General features: G+C 47.0%; 1 long non-coding RNA gene and 1 pseudogene across 1 annotated transcript; both read right to left on the bottom strand.

Moving 5' to 3' along the window:
* Positions 1-6,512: 6,512 nt before the first annotated feature.
* On the bottom strand, positions 6,513-7,285 carry LOC135971903 (uncharacterized). Its single transcript, XR_010588275.2, has 3 exons — positions 7,221-7,285; positions 6,860-6,968; positions 6,513-6,750 (listed from the first exon to the last, which is right to left on the bottom strand). It is a non-coding gene; the product is annotated as an uncharacterized lncRNA (long non-coding RNA).
* A 9,913-nt stretch (positions 7,286-17,198) lies between these two features.
* On the bottom strand, positions 17,199-18,056 carry LOC141407239 (p53 apoptosis effector related to PMP-22 pseudogene; annotated as a pseudogene).
* Between the last annotated feature and the right edge of the window lie 357 nt (positions 18,057-18,413).

The raw sequence follows: 18,413 nt of genomic DNA, 5'->3' as shown, positions 1-18,413 counted from the left end.
CAGTTAATATCCAGCTGAATAGATTGTGTAAGTAGAATACCCCCAAACTGAAAGTCACCTACATAAAATATAGTGAAAAATTTGTCACCCCCTTAAACTATAGTTGAAAACATGTACTCGTTAGTTTTGTGTAGCCGCCACTGGATACTGGGTAAGGGCACAGGATCCCAGGGCTAGACTGCCTGGGTTCAAGTTCTGATTTAGCCACTTGCTGGCTTTGAAATACTTGACGGCTTTAAGCCTCAATTTCTTTCTTTTTTTTTTTTTTTAAACTAAATCCCAAATGTGATAGTAAGTCTCAGTTTCTTGATCTGAAAAACAGAAATTATTCAAGGAGAGTCTATGTGAAAACTTTATAGTTTTTACAGCCACTATCTGGCTCAGGAAAGTCCTCAGCTTTAGGGGTTAAAGTTTTAAAGGCCACGTTAAAGTTTTTCATGCCACTGCCTGGCCTAGGAAAGCCCTCAGCTTTAGCCATTATTAGCACATTATTGTTGTGCTGGCTACACATGCATTAATGAGGCAGGAAAATGCTCAAGGATAACAACTAAGCATCCAGATTATCGCATCAGACCGAGACAGATGCGGATGCGTGCATGCTCATGTTTTAGCTCAGAGCCATTTGTCTAAAAGCCTCTTGAACTCAGAGGCCCAGGCAGTATCTACTTTACTTTGTAGTGGAGCCATCACTTTTGTTAATCAATGAAATTGTCATAATGCTCTTTTTTTCTTTTAAGCACCAACCATGTGCCTAGAGTTAACTGTGTCAAGAAGAGCATGCTTCAAGTGGTGGGAGTGAGCAATTCAACTTGTGGAGGAATGAGAAATGATAGTGTTGAGACAAGAAACACAAAACCCCAGGGTAAGGTAGGAATCACTGAAAGTCAGGCAAAGGAACTGGCATCCAGAAATGAGTCAGGCTTTGCCAACCTCTGTCGCTACAAATGGCTCTTTGGAGAGGAAAAAATTAAGCCAGGCCCAAGGGCACAGATCTTAAGGGAATGCTGGCAGCTCTAGGCTGTCTGTGAGAGTCCAGATTTGCTGCTTCATCCTGGGGCTTTAGGCAAGTCCCTTTCCCTCCGAGAGCCCCAGTATCTCCTCTATCAAATGATGATGTTCTGCCTTTCTCCGAGGATGGCTGTGGAGATCCAGGGAGGCAGTGGCCATAGAGATGCTGTATTAACTGCAGATGCAGCCGTAGGAGCACTTTGCTAACTGCCAATGTGAGTTCAGACTCTTCAGACTATTTGGCACCCAGGTCTATGGTGAAGTGTGACATGTGGGATGTAAGGTTTGATGCCTGCTCCGACTCCAGTCTTGCTAACACACGCTAAACTTTTGACAAATCATGACCCTACCTTGGGGAAAAGGGCAGTCTGGGAGAGCTTCTTCAAGGCAGGCTGGCTTCAATGCAGTCCGGGGCATGACTGAGATAGGCTTACGTGGTGAGGAATTGGAGGATAACTGGGTAAAAAGCTGCCATGGGCAGAGGTGTAGTGTGGGTCGCATCGAGGATAGCCCCCGGCCAAAGCAGGGAACACAGACAGAATGAGGAAGAGCTCTGTGGGGAAGGTGGGGCATACGGTGGAGAACCTTCAAAGTCTGAAGAGTATGACTTGTTGGGGTTCAATGCTGTAGGCAGTAGGGAGCCATGGAAGGCTCTCAGGTGGAGAAATGACAGCTGGACATTAGTGAGCAAGCCCCGTCTCCATGAGCAGCGTGGGTGTTCCTCTGAGCACACCAGGCACGAGTGTGCAGGGAGCTGGTGCAAATGCCTCTGTGTGCGGGCGAGCATCTGTGTTGTGACTCTGCCCACACATGTGCTTCAGTGTGCCGTGTGGCTGCATGTCCCAGATCCATGCGGCACATGCGGGCCGGTGAGGGTGCTGGGCACCTGGAGGTGGCGGGGAAGGCGGCGTATGCGTGTTGTTTGTGGGCATGTGTGTTAGTGTGTGCATGCGGGCCGTGAGGCCTCACAGTATGTGTGTGCACACTCCGGCGTGTGCATGTGTGTCCCCCACCCTCAGGCCTGCCCCACCCATGCGTGTGACCTGCCATGTGATTTGATGCTGTCTTTCAGAATCATTATCGGTGTTCCCTGAGGAGCGTCAGCCATGGTAGGTACATGCTTTGCTGCCTGCTGCATGAAAGGTCTGCCCGCCCCGCTGCCTCAGCTCCACACGGGGGGCACACCTGGGACCTCAGAACCAGGCTCCCTGCCCCTCCCTTCTGGAGCTGCAGACTTGCTCTTTCCTCTTTCTGTCCTTGTGCTGCTGGCTGTCTCACTTCCCTCCCTGCGAGCCACGGGACTCAGTGTCACTGCTCCAGGTCTCCATGGCTGAGCCTGGCGGCTCTTAGAACAGGCTCCATGGCCAAACTGGCAGATGTGGAACCATCAGAGAGGACACAGAGCTCATGGTTTATGGTGTAGGGGCTGGGAACTTGGAGCGGGTTGTGTGTAGTGCTGGACTCTGAGGCCGTCAGAGGCCTAGGAACATCATCCTGGGCATGCTGTACCTGTCATGCAGTCTGAATCATGCTGCCAGGGCAGGTATCCAGCTCCCAGCTTGGGAGTGCCGAGAGCCAAATCCACTGCAGATTAAGGGTGATAGTTAGGGTCCCATGTCCTCTATCTGTCAGCAATCCAGTGGTGATCGAGGATAAAAGCCTGAGAGTCCCATACACACGGTCATCCCACAACACGCTTCACAGACCAGGCAGGGACACACAGCCCCCTTCCCTCCCTCCCAGGTACCATCATAGCTGCTAGTGTGGACTGAAGGCAGGGTCCCTGGCCCCCGCTGAAGCGCTACCGCTGACCAGCAGGCTCACTCACCTTGGCCTGTTGCTCCTAGGGGTCGCCTGTGCTATTCAGCCAAGGAGACCACAGTGCCTGCTGGCCCAGCCGAGCTCCGCCTAGCGAGCCCACCTGCCTGTCCTGTCATGGACTCTTCCTCTTCTGCTTTTCTGAGCAGGATGGGCCCAGCCTCACCTATGCAACCTGCAGCCCCCTGCCTACCAGTTGAGGCTCCCCTCTTAGACTTATAAGTCTATGTCCAGTGGCATCCAGCTACCTGTCCTCCTTGCCTTCCCCAGGGTCCCTCAGAGGACACTGGGCTTTCTGACTACCCAGAGGGGCCTCTGGCGCTCACTTCAGCCAGCCATCCCCTTATAGTTTCACCATTTTGTTTCAAGCAGTGTTCCTTCTCTATCAGGCCTGGTGGCTGTTGGGTGGGGCTCCCCAAGCAAGGGGTGGCCCTGGCCCAGTGGGTTGGAAGACAGGGTGACCAGAGAAGAGGGAAGTCCTGGGGGCTGGCATTGGTCTGAACTGTGGGTGGACTGCCTGGGTGCCATGAGAGAGGTCAGCGTGTGTGGGGTGGGGAGGGCCGCCACAGCCCCCGGGCACTACCTATGAAGCTCTGGCTTCTCCCTCTATCTTCCTCCCCTTTCCCTTCCAGCCTCTCTTTTCCGGGAACCTTGCCATGCCCACACTTACACCCTCCCCTTTCCAGCCCTCTCACAGCTGCTACGGTGCACCCATGCTCTGCCCTTGCCTCACCAGCTCTGGCTTTTCTCTAACCTGTTTTCTCTCTGCGCTCTCTCCAATGCCAGCTGATTGGGTCAGGCAAGTCCATCCCGTCCTGAGAGCCCCAGGCTCCCCTTCGACCTCTGAACAGATCCCTCCTCTTCTCAGAGACCTCCCTTTCCAAGCCTGCCTGGATGGGTGTCCTGTGACTTGACAGTGGCTCCCCCAGCCCCAAAGCCAGCCCCCTTCATCTGTGACTTAGTCTGTTGTAGTGGTGAGCTGGCACATCCAGCTGTGACCATTGCTGAAAACTTGTGCCCCCTCTGTGGTATGCCCCTGCCCTGTTCTATAAATAGCTATAAATTCTCTCTCTCTCTCTCACACACACACACACACACACACACACACGTGGCCAACTGCCTGGCCTCTAGCACTGGGAATCAGTCCTCGTGCTGTCCTTGTGGAGACTTGTGGCCCAACAAGAGGAAGCTGTCTCCTGACACTGCCCCTCAAAAGGGCACCACCTCCAGGGAGCCTCCCTGTCATGCCCGGCCTGTGGACAGCCAGCCCCCGCCATCCTTCCCGCCTCCTGGGCAAGCATGGGGGTGCTGTGCAGGCAGCTGTGTGGACTGACAGTCTTCCAGTCCTGCTGTCCCTTGGCTGAGACTCCAACTCATTTCTGGATGACAGAGAATGTGTCCTCTGCTCGCTGTGCTCTCTGTGGAGCTCAGGGGAGGGAAAAGTCCAAGCCATTTTTAGGGTGCTTTTGGGAGCGGTGAAAAGGTCACACCCTTTCCAAGGGACACTTTTCCTAGAAAGTCCCTGGAGCTTAGCGGGTTCTTATCCTGTGAAGCCGGATCTGGCCACTAGGGGGCAAGGCCATGAACTCAACCTGGAGGGAGCCTGCGGGGCAGCCTGCACTCTGGAGGGACAGACAGGCCACCCGGTGCAGACAGGAGAGGGAGGCAGGGGGATGGAATGGAAGACACCTGGGGTGGGTGAAAGTCAGTGCCCTCGGGTGCTGGTGTTGTCTTCCCGGCCACAGCTAGATCAGTCTTCTGAACCTGTTGGCTGTCAGGGCTGCACTGTGCCCATTAGGCACCATGGCAGTCCCTGTGAAATCCACCAGGTGTCACCAGGCAGCATCCAGGCAACAGGCCTGGAAGATTCCCAACAGCCCAACTGGGCATGCTCAGACACTCTGGGGCTCCTCTTTCAATGGGACAAACTGCAGGACCCATTGAGGGAAACGGGAACATACCAGGCTGAGCAGTATAGCTAAATCCATTTATTCCCAAATAAAAAAACAAAGAAAACAGGAGTCCCATCACCGGGGAGCCATGACTCCATCCCTGCCTCCTTCCTCGCTCCTATGCTAGCAATAAATAAGTTTCCCAGCTGCAAATAACTATCAGAACCTCTGCCTCATGTGCCAGTTGCAACCTCCGCTAGGTACGATACATACAGAATGTTACACAGATACAGTATATACATGGGGGAAGGGTGGGTCACCCCTAGCAGCCTGTGCCCTCGCCTGGTCTACAGTTAGCTCCACTGTCCCGCCTCAGATGCCTCTCTGAATAAGAAGATGGGAACGCCCCCGAGAGAAAAGTTGCCTTGGTGAGAGTAAGGAGGCCATCTGACCTCCTGCAAACAAACCAAATCTATCAACCTCTGGCTCTTAAATAACAAACATCATCATCCAGAAATGTAAGGACTCAGCCTTGGTCAAGGTAGTAAAGGGTCTGTTTTTCTCTCTCCATTAGTCAGGCGTCTTGTCTTGCTACCTAATGGTAAAAAGGTGACTGGGAAGGGGTTGTAGGGACATGGTGGGGTGAAGACTCCAGACCCATTTCTCCAGGCTTATGCTGATAGGGGCCTGCTTTTATTTATTTTTATTTGCTTTTATTTATTTTTATTCCATGACTTTTTCCCGTAACTTCTTTCTCATAACTTTTTTAAAAAACCTTTCATGCAACTTTTTTTTTTTACTTTTTTTGGACTTGTTGCCACAATTTTTCCACCATATTTTTTATCCCATAACTTTTCCATCCCACAACTTTTAATTCCTGTAACTTTTTTAGTTTATGTTCTTTTAATAAACACACTTACATAGTTACAATTTTGTGAGAATAAAAACTGATTATCTCATGACAAGCGTGCCCAACATTTGCACAGTCTCAATACCTTTAACACTATAGTTTTCAAGACACACAAAATTTTAAGGCAAAAACAGCACCTTGCAACAATTTCATAATTTATTACATTATAGTAGCATCACAGAAGTCAATAATGCCACTTTAGACAAAAGTCAGTATTTCCATTATACATTCTGTTTACAAAAAATCATAAGTTGGTAAAATTATTTGCCAAGAAAACTTGGCAAATAAAGCTTTGGACTGGAATTGGCATTTCTCTCTCTACTTTTCCTTCCCCTAGATTCTTTGTTTTACACTACAGTGTTCCTATTTTAAAATGTTTTAACTTATTTCAAGATGTTATTATAGCAGTTATGTTTTTGAATAGTTATTTGAAAGTGACTGTAAGATAAAGTTTTAGAGAAAGTATTATGGATAGGGCTGATTTACATTTTCATGTTTTATAAAACTCACCTTTGGTTTTAGAACTGATTTTTTTCATTTCAGAGAAACGTATCAGGTTTAATCAAATACTTTAAAAATAATTATCATATATTGCAGTCTTTAAATTGATATTTTGATTCTTCACTTCCTACAGAAATTCACATTTATTTAGTTTGAACTCATATTTTAAAATTCTGTTTCTGCTGAACTCTAACCTTCTAATGTTGCCTTCTACGCAAATTGAAAGCTGCCTTATACTGAATGAGGAAGAGAACAAATACTTGGCTGAATGAGGTATTGTAAATGACTGCATGCACTTTGAAGAAAGACTTAAGTTATTGTCACAGGATTTCCATTCTTTTTAGCTTTTTCTTAAACATATGACAAAATTCCTACACAAAGAGTGGTATTTCAGGTAATATAGCACATTTATTTTTCAGACTGACATTCAGTTTAAATATGCCAGTATGTGATTTAATCCAGAGGTCCCTGATGAACACATTATTGCCAGATAGGTTACAGATGCTAAACACTATCTGAAGGTCATTCCTAGTCATTTATATGTGTCAGGTAAAAGTGAAGTGAAAGCTCTAGTTTCTCCGCATGCTCCTTCATGTCCACCTTCTCCTCCATAAAGTCGTCCTGAAGCCAAAATAATGTGGTCACATCTCAGGAACCACCTGCCTTGCCCCACCCACACCGTTCATGGCCCCCGGCAGGGCTCGGTGGGTCTCCCCACACACAGACTCACCCCCAGTCCCTGGGGTCTTCTGGGATGAAGCCACCGGGTGAGCCAGGGGCTGGCAGCACACCCTTTGCTATTCCTGGGCATTGGCTCCAGCATCGTTGAAAAATGTCACCTGAAGGCAAGAGGTGAGTATTCTTGTAGGGACATACACAGAACAACCAGGGCAGGGAGGTGGAGTGCAGCCCCTTCCCTTGGGGCTCAGAGTGTGCACCTGTTGGTCACAGGTGAAATGGTGTTTGACCACTGGCTCCCGGAAGGAGTGAAAGTCCACAGATCAGAAGGTAGGGAAACCAAGAACATAAGGGGATCTGGGAGGGACCGCCGAGGAAGGTGACAAAGTAGGGGCAGGGAAAGTCAGGCTCACCTGACCTCCCAGCTCTCCCGGTCCTCTGGGATGTTCTGCATGGGCTGAGGTGCCTCCTCCATCTCTTCTAGGGAGTGGCCAGAAGGGTCCTCAGACAACCCAACAAGGGAAGTACTGGGGGCCCACCTCTGCCCCCACCCTCACTGTGTAGCCCTGAGCCAGCCCATTCCCAGAGGGGAATGAGCTGTTCTGTATTATTACTTTTAAGAACCAAGATCTTGCTATACTGCCCAGGCACAGTCCCACTACCGATTGGTGCGGGAGACCTGACCTGGTCCCTTTCTGACCTGGGCCAGTTCTCCCATCCTTAGGCAACCTGATGGCCTCCTGGTCCCAGGAGGTCACCATATTGATACCAAACTTAGCGCGGACACCCGGTCGGCATAATGACCAGCTGTCTTAAAGGTCTCTTCCAACTCCTCAATCCTATGCTGCTAACAGTTCCCCTTTCCTCCTGGGGCTCTCGCCTCTTCCTCCGAGTGGTCTCCCGTACCTTCCCCAGGGAGAACCATGAGGCTCAACTGGGCTTTAGCTGCTGTTTCTGCTGGCTGGTAGCTTCCAGGTGCTCCTAAGAGGCCAGGAAAGAGGGTGAGAAGGCACGGAGGTTGCCAGGTTGTCCCTCTCGGGGCCCTGTCCTCAGCAACTCCCTCCCCGGGGTCTCCTGCAACTTTTGGCGGGCCATCTTAGCCACCGCTTTGCCCTGAGCTTCCTGCTGCTGCAGCTGGTCCAGGAGCTGGGTCTGCAGCCAGTAACTACCTGTGCAGCACCTCGTTCTCAGAGGTCAGCTGCTGATAAGTGGCCACCTGCTGCTGATAAGCAGGTACTGCTGCAGTGACCCGGGTACTGGTCTCACTGCTCTGAGCCTCTTGGCTCTTCAGCTCCACCTGCAGGAAGACCTTGGGCATGAGGGCATGTGGTGGCTAGCTTCCAGATTCCTGGCCCATTAATAGGGTAGTGAGGGCACTGTGGTGCTCTGTGGCCTGCCCAGGCCCCTGGTCCCTTGTTCCAGGCCTAATGCCTCCCTTGCCTAGAACCCCATGCCTCCTTCTCCAGCCTCAAATTTCAGGTCCTTCTTCCAACTATTTAAACTGTAAGCCACAGACTGGTCTGCCTAGCAGCGAGGGTGGGAGTTCCCTAGTTGTCCCTGGATTTGTAGTGCTGCCCTTTCCAGAGACTTGAGGAGGAGCCAGATATCCAAAAAGAGGGCATGGGTGGGGAATCAGTAATACAGTCTACTTCAACAAGAAAGTATAAAGTAGAGACGGTGGCTTATGTGTTGTAATCCCAGCACTTTAGGAGGCCGAGGCAGGCAGATTACTTAAACTCAGAAATTTGAGACCAGACTGGGCAACATGGCAAAACCCCATCTCTACTAAGAATACAAAAAATTAGCTGGGTGTGGTGGCACATGCTTGTAGTCCCAGCTACTTAGGAGGTTGAGGTGAGAGGCTTGCTTGAGCCCAGGAAGTTGAGGCTGCAGTGAGCCGAGATCACCGTGCCACTGCACTCCAGCCTGGGCGACAAAGCGAGACCCTGTCTCAAAAAGAAAAAAAAAAAAAAAAAAAGGGTTTAAAGTAGAAGCATCTCTATGCATGACTGAAGTCATGCTTTCCATATATTTTTTTCCAACTTGCCTTTTTTCTCTCTAAAATACTGTATCTTAAGCTTTTCCCTGCTATCAAGTACTCATAAGCATTATTTGAATGGTTGTATCAGAATCCATTATCTGGACTCATTGTCCAGATAATACTGGAGATACTGCCCTTTCTGCCACACTCAGTCACCCTTCTGACCTTGCTCTGTGTCCAGTTATCTACTAATATACATACTGATCATTTAGGACTTAAAATTAAGAATAAATAGTTATCCCAGCTACTCAGGAGGCCGAGGCAGGAGAATGGCGTGAACCCGGGAGGCGGAGCTTGCAGTGAGCTGAGATTGCGCCACTGCACTCCAGCCTGCGCGACACAGCAAGACTCTGTCTCCAAAATAAATAAATAAATAAATAAATAGTTATCATAGTTCCTAAGACTTCAAAAAGAATGTATCTTCCTAAAAATAGAATGGCTTGGTGGTTATGATAATTTTACAGCAAAATAGTCAAATCGATATTGAAATAAACATTTTGCTTTCTTCTTGTATCTATTTTTCACTTCTCTGTCATTTTGATGGGTAAAGTTTCATTTGGAAGGATTTTTATTTCACAATAGAAATAGTATATGACATGAGAATGAGAACCCTGAAAGGTTCAACTTTCTAGTAATTAGTTTCCTAAGATTATCACAAAAGTTACTGATAGTCAATCATGGTTGGCATGTATGGAAAGTGAGTTAACATTATGTACAACTTAAGCACTTTACTTTCTATCAGATATAGAAAAATAAGTGGTGTGTTTGGAGAAGTATTGGGCTAGGAGTCAGGAAGCTTGACTGTTAGTCCCAACCCTGCTTCTTCAGCTGAGCACCCCTAGGCAATAACTCAGCAGCTATTTCTTAAATACCTAATGAGTTTCAGGCTTTGCTGTTGGTCTGGGAATATAGACATAGATATTGCATTCATGATTCTCCAAGGCTCCCCTCCTTGCCCTGGCTCACAGTGAGCTTTCTTATGCATTGTGTAAATCTCTCTCCTAACAGGCCCAACTCTCTCTCCAACCTGCTTCCCAGGGTAGTTGTGAGGATCAAATGAGAGAGAATATTTGTAAAAGCAAATTGTTGCATTTAATTTAATTGTTGTAAAAGCAAATTATTACATTTAAAATGCAATAAAAATATTACCCATGGAAAATTATTTAAAGAGCCTTAGAATTTTAAACAGCACATTAACCTGAGTTCTCTATGATTTTTATTTTAAATAGATATGAAAGTTTTACAATGAATCACTGATATGGTTGAAAATCTTGGCTTGATTATTCTCCGAGAAAATGATACAGTGGTTTGTGTGATTAATTTTCTAAAATTGCCAGCCAAAAAAACCCAAAACCTTTTTTGAGTGGAGTGACTGGATCAGTTAAAGGAACATTGACTGTGTAGTGGAGAAATGTTTTCTGTCTTCACTAACAGCTTGCCTTTGATTCAAGCTGCAGCATATCATGAGTGATGAGATCTGTGTGCAGGTAACTGACATTTACCTGGCAGAAAATAGTAATGGGGCCACTGGAGGCCAGCCGAACACGCAGAACTCAAGGAGCCTCCTGGAGTCAACGTATCAGTGGAAAGCCGGGCAGCTAATGTCAGATGAGAAATACTTTAAGGTGAGAGTTGCTCATATAGTCAAAGACCTTGCTGGTGACAATGTAAGTTGTTAAAATTCTCTGAACCAGAACTTAAAGCCAGGGTAATTTGACCCAATGATTCTACTACTGAAATTTTTTTTTTTTTTTTTTTTTTTTTTTTTTTTTTGAGGTGGATTCTCACTCTGTCGCCTTGGCTGGAATGCAGTGGCACGATCTTGGCTCACTGCAACCTCCATCTCCCAGGTTCAAGCGATTCTCCTGCCTCAGCCTCCCGAGTAGCTGAGATTACAGGCACCTGCCACCATGCCTGGCTAATTTTTTGTATCTTTAGTAGAGACGGGGTTTCACCGTGTTAGCCAGGATGGTCTCAATCTCCTGACCTCGTGATCTGCCCCCTCAGCCTCCCAAAGTGCTGGGATTATAGGTGTGAGCCACCGTGCCTGGCCCTCCTGGAACTTTTTAGAGTTCCTAATGAGTTCACCAGAGAAGTGCAAAGTGGAAGTAACTATCTCCCTGGACAATCTACTTTGTTTCTTTTTTGGCTTTAAAAACAAACAAACAAACAAAAAGAAAACTAGTTATATATGATTTTTACAGTTGTGTATTCTTTTCTCTGAACATTTTTCATAGTATGCTTTGTAAATATTATTGTTAGAAAATGTTGGCCGGGCGCGGTGGCTCACGCCTGTAATCCCAGCACTTTGGGAGGCCGAGGCGGGCGGATCACAAGGTCAGGAGATCGAGACCACGGTGAAACCCCGTCTCTACTAAAAATACAAAAAAAAATTAGCCGGGCGCGGTTGTGGGCGCCTGTAGTCCCAGCTACTCGGGAGGCTGAGGCAGGAGAATGGCGTGAACCTGGGAGGCGGAGCTTGCAGTGAGCCGAGATCGCGCCACTGCACTCCAGCCTGGGCGACAGAGCCAGACTCCGTCTCAAAAAAAAAAGAAAAAAAAAAAAAAGAAAATGTTGGTACATGAAATCCAGGGTCATGGTTATTATAGAAAAGAAAATGTAGGCCTGGCACACATGGCTCACACTTGTAATCCCAGCACTCTGGGAGGACAAGGTGGGCGGATCACTTGAGACCAGCTTGGGCAACATGGCAAAACCCCATCTTTGCAAAAAATACAAGAATGCAAAAATTAGCCAAGTGTGGTGGCTTGTGCCTGTAGTCCCAGCTACTTAAGAGACTGAAGTGGGAGGATGGCTTAAGCCTGGGAGGTCGAGGCTGCAGTGAGGCCTGATTGCATCACTGCACTCCAGCCTGGGTGACAGAGCAAGAGCCTATCTCAAAAAAAAAAAAAAAAAAAAAAAAGAAAAAAAAAAAAAAGAAAAGAAAAGAAAAAAAATGCAGAAAAAACATCACCTTAACATTCTTTCCTGAAATTACCATTGATGACATTTCTAGACTTTTCTATGCTTGAGTATATATTTTGAAAGAGTTTATACTGGACAAATGGTCTTTAACTTTGTTTTGTTTTGACACAGGGTCAGGTTCTCTTGCCCAGGGTGGAGTGCAGTGACGTGGTCTTAGCTCACTGCAACCTCTGACTCCCGGGTTCAGGCAATCATCGTGCCTCAGCCACCCTGGTAGCTGGAATTACAGGCATATACCACCATACCGGCTAATTTTTGTATTTTCAGTAGAGATGTGTGTCAGATCCCAGAGTCCAGGTCCTGCTCATGCTGAAGTCTGAGGGGAGTGGGTGGGTAAACAGAAAGAACACTCCAGGGGACTGTAGGCAGGTGAAAGATAGTTTTATTCAGCAGCAGCTCTCATTAACAGCTTTCTTACACTAGCTCTCTTCTTAGGAGCTTACTCTTACCACTGTTTGCCCTGCTTGAGCCAGCTGCCCCCACACAGAGCTGCGCAGCTGACTCTCCCTTGCCTTCAGTGTAAGCAGCTTAACTCGTTCTCTCTCTGGGCACGAGCAAGCCTAGCTGTGTCCTGGCTCCCTCCCATCGGTCTGCAAGATGGACAGCTTTGGCTCTCTCTTTCTCTGGATGCCAGCACGCCCACCATGTCAAGCCGTGTGTGGCTAGCCATGTGTACTAAAATGACTTTCCTAAAAAAAGAACTGGCTGGGCATGGTGGCTCATGCCTGTAATCCCAGCACTTTGGGAGGCCAAGGCGGGTGGATAACAAGGCCAGGAGTTCAAGACCAGCCTGGCCAACATGGTGAAACCCCAGCTCTACTAAAAATACAAAAATTAGCCAGGTGTGGTGGCACGTGCCTATAGTCCTAGCTGCTTGGGAGGCTGAGGCAGGATAATTGCTTGAACTTGGGAGACAGAGGTTGCAGTGAGCCAAGACCGTGCCATTGCACTCCATCCTGGGCAATAGAGTTAGATTCTGTCTCAAAAAAAAAAAAAAAAAAAAGAAAGACAAAGAAAAAGGAAAAAAAAAAAAAAAACCTCTGCAGTTTCAACTATACTCATTTAACGCTTTTAAAAAATGTATTATAATTAGATATGTACCAAGGTTTAGTGTACCCTTGAAAAATACTGGCTTGAGATTTTGGCCCAAATCTGTCCCTATCTGCCAGAATGCCTTCTAAATACAGATCTGATAATGTTGTTTCTCTCTTTTATTGATGACCAAAGCCAGCAGTTATTGAGAAATAAGTGACAGTAACTGTACTAAGCATTTTACATGCATTCTCTCATTGAAACCCCACAACAATCCTGTGATTATTACTCCTATTTTACAGATGAGGAAATTGAGGCTGGGTGAGCCCAGCCCCATGGCTAATAAGTGGCAGGGCCTGAATCCAAACCCGGAGAGTCTGTCTCCAAAGCCTGAGCTTAACCTTGAAGCAATCTGCTTCCTTCATGGGCACCAGGTATGGAATAAATTCCTAACTCCTTGGGAAGGCATTCAAGGCCTTTCCCAGTTTGGTCCCAGCTATTTTTGGAAACTCTCCTCTGCCCTTCCTCCCACCACTGTGCAGTCCACACCACTCAGTTCCCAACACAGTGTCCCGCTACTCTTCAATACCTTTGTTCATGCTCTTCCCTCTTGTTCCTGTCTCTTGTTCCATATGCCCTATCAAACTTTTTTTTTCTTTTGAGGCAGGGTCTTGCTCTGTCACTCAGGCTGGAGTGCAGTGGCACAGTCATGGCTCATTGTAGCCTCAACTCCCTGGCCTCAAGTGATCCTCCTACCTCAGCCTCCCGAGCAGCTGGGACCACAGGCAAGGGCCACCACGCTGGGCTATTTTTTCTTTTTCTTTTTTTTTTTTTGAGATGGAGTCTTGCTCTGTCACCCAGGCTGGAGTGCAGTGGCACGATCTCTGTTCACTGCCAACTCCACCTCCCGGGTTCATGCCATTCTCCTGCCTCAGTCTCCTGAGTAGCTGGGACCACAGGCACCCACCACCACGCCCAGCCAATTCTTTGTATTTTTAGTAGAGATGGGGTTTCACTGTGTTAGCTAGGATGGTCTCAATCTCCTGACTTCATGATCTGCCCGCCTTGGCGTCCCAAAGTGCTGGGATTATAGGCGTGAGCCACCACACCTGGCCTAATTTTTTCCCTTTTTTTCTTTTTTTTTTTTGAGACAGAGTCTCGCTGTGACAGGCTGGAGTGCAGTGGTCGGATCTCAGCTCACTGCAAGCTCCACCTCCCAGGTTTACTAATTCTTTTTTTTTTTAAGGGACAGGGTCTCACTGTGCTGCCCAGGCTGGCCTCAAACTTCTGGCCTCAAGCGATCCTCTCACCTTGGCCTCCCAAAGTGCTGGGATGACAGGCATGAGACACTACACCTGGCCACCTGTCAGACTTTCTACACAGCATCTTCAAGGCTCTGTTCAAATGTCACCTCCTGGCAGGGTGCAGTGGCTCATGCCTGACATCCCAGCACTTTGTGATGCCAAGGCGGGTGGATCACTTGAGATGAGGAGTCCGAGACCAGCCTGGCCAACATGGTGAAGCCCCATCTCTACTAAAAATACAAAAAGTTAGCTGGGCGTGGTGGCAGGCGCCTGTAATCTTAGCTACTTAGGAAGCTGAGGCAGGAGAATCGCTTGAACCCAGGAGGCAAAGATTGCAGTGAACTGCGATCATGTCATTGCACTCCAGCTTGGGTGACAGAGCAAGTCTCTGTCTCAAAAAAAAAAAAAAAAAAAGGTATCTATTCTTTGACCCACCAATTCTAATTCTGGGAATTCTAAGGAAATGATAAAATTATATGTCAATAAACAAGACCAAAAAGATTCATTAAAAGAGGTTTATCACAACACTGGTGAAAATTTAGAAATGATCTAAATGTTCCACAATAAAGGAATAATTATATAGCTCACTGCAGTCTTGAACGCTTGTGCTCAAGGGATCCTCCTGCCTCAGCCTCCCAAGTAACTGGGAGTATAGCCAACTGCTATTTTTATAGGTAAAAAACGGTCAGATAGGCCAGGCGCGGTGGCTCACGCCTGTAATCTCAGCACTTTGGGAGGTCGAGGCGGGTGGATCACGAGGTGAGGAGATCGAGACCATCCTGGCTAACATGGTGAAACCCCCTTTCTACTAAAAATACAAAAAATTAGCTGGGTGTAGTGGCGGGCGCCTGTAGTCCCACCTACTCGGGAGGCTGAGGCAGGCAAGTGGTGTGAACCCGGGAGGCGGAGGTTGCAGTGAGCCAAGATCGCGCTACTGCACTTCAGCCTGGGTAAGAGAGCGAAACTCCGTCTCAAAAAAAAAAAAAAAAAGATCAGATATATGGTTCAATCTAATATTTGACTTCATACAACAAAATAATATTGTATTCCATAAAACAAAATATGAGGTGATTATTTTAAGTGAAGTAAAGATATTTATTGTCAAAATATATTCACAATACATGTAAGAAAGAATGTATACCTGAGCGTACAGTATAATCCCCATATTATTTTCATTATTATTTTTTTTTGAGACAGAGTCTCTGTCACCCAGGCTGGAGTGCAGTGGTGTAGTCTCGGCTCATTGTAACCTCTGCCTCTCAGGTTCAAGTGATTCTCCTGCCTCAGCCTCCTGGGTGGCTGGGATTACAGGCCTGTGCAGCCACATCTGGCTAATTCTATTTTTCTTTTCAAGTTTAGAATTCCTGGTTTATTGGGAAAACTTCATAATGAAAACTTCAATTGCCCTTTTCCACAACTTACAAAATAATACTTTGATATTTAAAATGAATTGTTTTTCATTATGTAAGTAGAAATGGTAAAAAATAGTAATAACTCATCTGATGCATCATATATATGCTATTCAGGGAAACTCAAATCCCTGAATTCTTCTGTGGCATGTTTTACATTACACATTTTAAATCTGTTTACCAAGAAAGACCAGGATTTTAACTATATGTAGGTTTCTACTGACAGTTGCAATCTGTCAGAAGCCTGTCTACATGATTAGAGCCCAGATAAATCTGAAGTTTAGAAAAGCAAGCCATTTTTCTCCTTAGACTGTTTTAGAGGCACTTTTGTGATAGGAATGGCTCTCCTAATCCTTTACTACACAACTTAACCAGATCTATCAGTCATGATAAATTAGACTGATAGATTAGATCTATCAGTCCATCTTTCAATCCAGTTACTCTGGTTTTGAACATATAAACACAAAATGCTACAGATTTATTAATATAGCATTTTCCAACACCCTAACCCTATACAGAACTTTAAAAGAGAAAATTTCATCTAAATATTTCACACCTAAGAAAGCCTTACTAACCATGGCAACAGGTTTGGACCACAAAACAATACTTTCTTAGATGATATATAGAGTCAACATGAAGCTTAGCAAAAATGAATTATTCAGGGCCGGGCTCAGTGGCTCACACCTGTAATCCCAGCATTTTGGGATGCCGAGGTGGCCGAATCATGAGGTCAGGAGATCAAGACCATCCTGGCTAACACGGTGAAACCCTGTCTCTACTAAAAATATAAAAAATCGGCCGGGCGCGGTGGCTCAAGCCTGTAATCCCAGCACTTTGGGAGGCCGAGACGGGCGGATCACGAGGTCAGGAGATCGAGACCATCCTGGCTAACGCAGTGAAACCCCGTCTCTACTAAAAAATACAAAAAATAGCCGGGCGAGGTGGCGGGTGCCTGTAGTCCCAGCTACTCGGGAGGGTGAGGCAGGAGAATGGCGTGAACCCGGGAGGCGGAGCTTGCAGTGAGCTGAGATCCGGCCACTGCACTCCAGCCTGGGCGACAAAGCAAGACTCTGTCTCAAAAAAAAAAAAAAAGAATTATTCAGGATATTAGTGAGAAATTCTCACAAACAATATGCATTTAGGAAACTATTTTGCTTCTTTAAATCGTTTGAAGTCTTGAAAAAAAAAAAAGCTTTTTTTGGCATTTCTTTCAGAATGTTTGGTCGTTGACAATTTTTGTTTGTTTTGAGACAGAGTCTTGCTCTGTTGCCCAGGCTGGAGTGCAATGCAACGATCTCAGTTCACTGCAACCTCTGCCTCCCAGGTTCAAGCAATTCTCCTGCCTCAGCCTCCCCAGTAGCTGGGATTACAGGCATGTGCCACCACGCCCGGCTAATTTTTGTATTTTCAGTAGAGACAGGGTTTCACCATGTTTGCCAGGCTGGTCTTGAACTCGTGACCTCAGGTGATCGGCCTGTCTCAGCCTCCCAAAGTGCTGAGATTACAAGCTTGAGTCACCACACCCAGCCAGTCATTGACAATTTTTACCATTACCTTCCTCTTCTCCTTAGCCCTTAACAGACCCAGTTCATTCTATTTGGAAATAACAAGAACTTGATCGGATTATTAAATCTTGGAAACCATCTCATTTTTACCTTATAAAGTGTTAAGTTTCATGTTCATATTATCTTACAAATGTAGCATCAATGTTATGGGTAGATATAAAGAAATATTGGCATAATATAGGTAATTAGTGAAAATACACAACTTCACCAAACATAATAAAAGGTGAACATAAAACTATAACACTACTTTAAAAATATTTTCTCCCAAATTATTTTAGCATTTTTGACTATGAACACTGCCAAAAAATAGGTTCAAAGTAGCCTAGACAAACAGTTTCTTTTTCTGGAATCCATCTTGGCAGTGGCGATTTTCTCCCACGCTCATTCCCAAGTTAGGCAGATGTGTAGAAGTCCTTAGGCTTGGTATTGCCCAGGAGGTCATCTTCATTGTTGGGGAGGCAGTAGCAGAAGAAAGCACGGCTGATGAGGATAATCGTGGCTGCCCACCCAAAGCCGTAGGGCCATTTATAGATGTAAGTGACAGCAAGGGCTGGCCTGAAGGTTGAAGGTTTGGGTGTACTTCACGGGGTAAATTACCAGGGAGATGATCTGGAACACAGCAACCAAGACAAAGAGACCTCCAATCACTCTTAGGAAGACAAGCATCTGGGGTACACACAGGATGAAGAAGAAGGAGAGGATGAAACAGATCACCAGGATGCTGAAGCCCCAGAAGAGCATGGCAGCTGCTGCTCTACCCAACGCGTACTCCATGAGGCTCTAGCAGCCGTCCTCTTAGGACCCGCTGCCGTCGCTGCCCTCGTGGAAACATCTCCACCATAGCAAGGACGTCTGGACGTGGTCGCTTGACTGCCGCCTGCCGCGGCTGGCCAGGGCTATGATGTCAAAGGCGATGGCGCTGAGTAGGAGCAGGGTCAGGATCCAGCGGCAGCGCTCGCAGGCCAGGCTGCAGCGGATCACGTCGACCCGCGGTGTGGGGCCGGGCCCAGGCGGCGGCGGGGAGTCCCTCCTTGTTGTATTTTTAATATAGACAGGGTTTCACCATGTTGGCCAGGCTGGTCTCGAAATCCTGGCCTCAAGTGATCCACCCGCCTGGGCCTCCCAAAGTGTTGGGACTACAGGCGTGAGACACTGTCCCCGGCGCAATATTATTCTTTTGTGCTTGTTTTAAAGTTGTACATATGCTTAGAAAAATGTTGGTAAGATAGTAACTCTTCAGCAGTGGGATTAGGGATGACTTTTGTTTTCA

Source organism: Macaca fascicularis, chromosome 7, assembly GCF_037993035.2.
Source record: "Macaca fascicularis isolate 582-1 chromosome 7, T2T-MFA8v1.1".
NCBI classification, from domain to species: Eukaryota; Metazoa; Chordata; class Mammalia; order Primates; family Cercopithecidae; genus Macaca; species Macaca fascicularis.
This window is presented reverse-complemented; position numbering and strand designations above follow the sequence as displayed.